Raw genomic sequence first — 5006 nt, 5'->3', positions numbered from 1 at the left:
GTAAGAACAAGGAACGAGTCCACCTTAGTGATGATGACATTTCCTTCTTGAGGCACCAATGATGTTCTTGAGCTCTTTTATGTCTCTTCCTTGCCTTTGTGGCTTGATTCCTAGTGATTTTTGGTATTTCTATCCTCAGTAATAATTATGTGGAGGGAAGTGCATCCCCTGAAGTATCTCTTGATTTGCAGCCACATGTTCTACCACTGAGCTATAGATCCTTCACATAATTGTTTTACCACACCAAACTTAGAATGTTGCTCGCCCTCGAGCAAAAGAAGAGGGAATAGATGAAAAAGAAGATGTGGAAAGAAAAAACTAGGATTATGAGGAGGGAAGGTGGGGATCCTGTGGGGTCCACAGATCTTGAAATGATCATGTGAGGTCCACAGATCTTGAGGTGTCAAGGCATTTACATCCCTGCACCAATTTGGGCATGCAAAATGCCCTTGCACACAACTCTGGGCGTTCAGCGCCAGGTTGGTGCCCATTTTGGGCGTTCAACGCCCATTTACTAGCCATTTCTGGCGTTGAACGCCAGAACCATGCTTGTTCTGGGCGTTCAGCGCCAGGATGTTGCCCATTTTGGGCGTTCAGCGCCAGAACCATGCTCTGTTCTGGCGTTGAACGCCAGACAGGTGCTTCCTCCAGGGTGTGATTTTTCTTTTGCTGTTTTTGATTCCGTTTTCAATTTTTAATATTTGTTTTGTGACTCCACATGATCATGAACCTAATAAAACATGAAAAACCATGAAGGTAAATAAAAATTGGGTTGCCTCCCAGCAAGCGCTTCTTTATTGTCTTTAGCTGGACCTTGCTGAGCTTTTAATCTATCTTCAGCCTTGAGCATTCTTGCTCAAAGTTGCCTTCAAGATAATGCTTGATTCTCTGTCCATTGACAATGAACTTCTTATCAGAATCAATATCTTGAAGCTCCACGTAACCATATGGTGACACACTTGTAATCACGTATGGTCCCCTCCACCGGGATTTCAGTTTCCCGGGGAATAGCCTGAGTCTAGAGTTAAACAACAGGACCTTCTGTCCTGGTTCAAAGATTCTAGATGACAGCTTTCTGTCATGCCATTTTTTTTATTTTTCTTTATAAAGCTTGGCATTTTCGAAAGCTGTGAATCTGAATTCCTCTAGCTCATTTAGCTGGAGCAATCGTTTTTCTCCTGCTAATTTGGCATCAAAGTTTAGGAACCTGGTTGCCCAATAGGCTTTATGTTCCAGTTCCACGGGCAGGTGACATGCCTTACCATAAACAAGTTGGTATGGAGAGGTCCCTATAGGGGTCTTGAATGCTGTTCTGTAAGCCCACAGAGCATCATCCAAGCTCCGTGCCCAATCCTTTCTACGGGTACTTACTGTCCGTTCCAGGATTCTCTTTAATTCTCTATTAGAGACTTCAGCTTGCCCATTGGTTTGTGGATGATATGGGGTGGCTATCTTGTGGCGAATTCCATACCGAACCATGGCAGAGTAAAGCTGTTTATTGCAGAAGTGAGTGCCCCCATCACTGATTAGTACTCTAGGGACACCAAACCTGCTAAAGATATGTTTCTGGAGGAACTTCAGCACTGTTTTAGTATCATTGTTGGGTGTGGCAATAGCCTCAACCCATTTTGATACATAGTCAACTGCCACCAGAATATAAGTGTTTGAGTATGATGGTGGGAAAGGTCCCATGAAGTCAATTCCCCATACATCAAACAACTCTATTTCCAAGATTCCTTGTTGAGGCATGGTGTAACCATGAGGCAGATTACCAGCTCTTTGGCAACTGTCACAATTACGTACAAACTCTCGGGAATCTTTATAGAGTGTGGGCCAATAGAAGCCACATTGGAGGACCTTGGTGGCTGTTCGCTCACCTCCGAAATGGCCTCCATATTGAGATCCATGGCAATGCCATAAGATTCTCTGTGCTTCCTCTCTGGGGACACACCTACGGATAATTCCGTCTGCACATCTCTTAAAGAGATAGGGCTCATCCCACAAGTAGTACTTTGCATCAGTAACTAATTTTTTCTTTTGTATTCGATTGTACTCCTTGGGTATGAACCTTGCAGCTTTATAGTTTGCAATATCGGCAAACCATGGTGCTTCCTGAATGGCAAATAGATGCTCATCAGGGAACGTCTCAGAGATCTCAAGAAAGGGGAGGGACGTCCCTTCCACTGGCTCTATCCGGGACAGATGATCAGCTACTTGGTTCTCTGTCCCTTTTCTGTCTCTTATTTCTATATCAAACTCTTGCAGAAGCAATACCCATCTGATGAGCCTGGGTTTTGAATCCTGCTTTGTGAGTAGATACTTAAGAGCAGCATGGTCAGTGTACACAATCACCTTTGATCCTACTAAGTAGGATCTGAACTTGTCAATGGCGTAAACCACTGCAAGTAATTCCTTTTCTGTGGTTGTGTAATTTTTCTGGGCATCATTTAAAACGCGACTAGCATAATAAATGACATGCAGAAGCTTGTCATGCCTCTGTCCCAACACTGCACCAATGGCATGATCACTGGCATCACACATTAGCTCAAATGGTAATGTCCAGTCTGGTGCAGAAATAACTGGTGCTGTGACCAGCTTAGCTTTTAGTGTTTCAAACGCCTGCAGGCATGCTGTGTCAAACACAAATGGCGTGTCAGCAGCTAGCAGATTGCTTAGAGGTTTTGCGATTTTTGAAAAATCCTTTATAAACCTCCTATAGAATCCTGCATGTCCTAGAAAGCTTCTGATTGCCTTAACATTGGCAGGTGGTGGTAATTTTTCAATTACCTCTATTTTTGCTTGATCCACATCTATTCCCTTGTTTGAGATTTTATGCCCAAGAACAATTCCTTCAGTCACCATGAAGTGACACTTTTCCCAGTTTAAAACTAGGTTGGTCTCTTGGCATCTTTTCAGAACAAGTTTTAGGTGATCAAGACAGGAGCTGAATGAGTCTCCATATACTGAGAAGTCATCCATGAAGACTTCCAGAAAATTTTCCACCATATCAGAGAAAATAGAGAGCATGCATCTCTGGAAGGTTGCAGGCGTATTACATAGCCCAAAGGGCATCCTTCTATAAGCAAACACTCCGGATGGACATGTGAATGCTGTTTTCTCTTGATCCTGGGGATCTACTGCAATCTGGTTATAGCCTGAGTAGCCATCCAAAAAGCAGTAATAATCATGACCTGCTAGTCTTTCTAACATCTGGTCTATGAATGGTAAAGGAAAATGATCCTTTCTGGTGGCTGTATTGAGCCTTCTGTAGTCAATACACATGCGCCACCCTGTAACTGTTCTTGTAGGAACCAGTTCATTTTTTTCATTATGAATCACTGTCATGCCTCCCTTTTTTGGGACGACTTGAACAGGGCTCACCCAGGGGCTATCAGAAATAGGATAAATAATCCCAGCCTCTAGTAATTTGGTGACCTCTTTCTGCACCACTTCCTTCATGGCTGGATTTAGCCGCCTCTGTGGTTGAACCACTAGTTTGGCATTGTCCTCCAATAGGATTTTGTGCATGCATCTAGCTGGGCTTATGCCCTTAAGGTCACCTATGGACCACCCAAGAGCTGTCTTGTGTGTCCTTAGCACTTGAATAAGTGCTTCCTCTTCCTGTGAATTTAAAGCAGAGCTTATGATTACTGGAAAAGTGTTACCTTCTCCCAGAAATGCATATTTCAAGGATGGTGGTAGTGGCTTGAGCTCGGGTTTAGGAGGTTTTTCCTCTTTCAGAAGAAAGTTCAGAGGCTCTTTCATGTCCTCTGAATCCTCCAGATCAGGCTGAACATCTTTAAAGATGTTTTCCAACTCTGATTCGAGACTCTCAGCCATGTTGATCTCTTCTACCAAAGAGTCAATGAGATCAACTTTCATGCAGTCTGTTGATGTGTCTGGATGCTGCATGGCTTTGACAGCGTTCAACTTAAACTCATCATTATTGACTCTCAGGGTTATTTCCCCCTGTTGGACGTCAATGAGGGATCGTCCAGTTGCTAGGAAGGGTCTTCCTAGAATGAGAGTAGCACTCTTGTGCTCCTCCATTTCCAGCACAACAAAGTCAGTGGGAAAGGCGAATGGCCCAACTCTGACAATCATGTCTTCAATCACTCTTGATGGGTATTTAGTGGAACCATCAGCAAGTTGGAGACATATCCGGGTTGGTTTAACTTCTTCAGTTAAGCCAAGCTTCCTGATAGTGGCTGCAGGTATTAGGTTGATGCTTGCCCCAAGATCGCATAAAGCTGTCTTGGTGCAATCACCTTCTAATATGCATGGTATCAGAAAACTCCCAGGGTCTTTAAGCTTTTCAGGAAAGCTTTTCAGAATGACTGCACTGCATTCTTCAGTGAGGAGAACTCTTTCTGTTTCTCTCCACTCCTTTTTATGACTCAAGATTTCTTTCATGAACTTGGCATAAGAAGGTATTTGCTCAAGTGCCTCTGCAAATGGAATCTTTATTTCAAGAGTCCTTAGATAATCTGCAAAGCGAGCAAATTGCTTATCCTGCTCCTCTTTCCGGAGTTTTTGAGGATAAGGTATCTTGGCTTTATATTCCTCAACCTTAGTGGTTAAAGAAGCCTTTTTAGAGGGGTTGTTATCAGCACTTGTGTGTGTCTGATCCCTCACTGGCAATTGAATGCCAGAGTCAGAAGCTGGAGTGACGTTAGACGCCAGCTCACTGTCTGTTCCTGGCGCCTGAACGCCAGAAATGTGCCCATTTTGGGCGTTCAACGCTGGATTCTGCCCCATTTGGGCGTTCAACGCCAGATTCTTGCCCATTTCTGGCGTTGAACGCCAATCTTGCCTTGTTTCTGGCGCTGAACGCCAGTTTTGGGCATGGTCTGGGCGTTCAGCGCCAGCCTTCCACCCATTTTCTGGCGTTTTAGTGCCAGAATTATTTTTCCCTGGGCTCTTACTGTCCTCAGGTGAATCTTTGGTGGGTCACTCATTTCTTGAATTTTTGATGCCTTGAGGTGGGGTATTTAGTGTTTTCCCAC

Source organism: Arachis hypogaea, chromosome 18 (genome assembly GCF_003086295.3).
Source record: "Arachis hypogaea cultivar Tifrunner chromosome 18, arahy.Tifrunner.gnm2.J5K5, whole genome shotgun sequence".
NCBI classification, from domain to species: domain Eukaryota; kingdom Viridiplantae; phylum Streptophyta; class Magnoliopsida; order Fabales; family Fabaceae; genus Arachis; species Arachis hypogaea.
The sequence above is the reverse complement of the archived record's forward strand: the minus strand, read 5'-3'. Positions refer to the sequence as shown.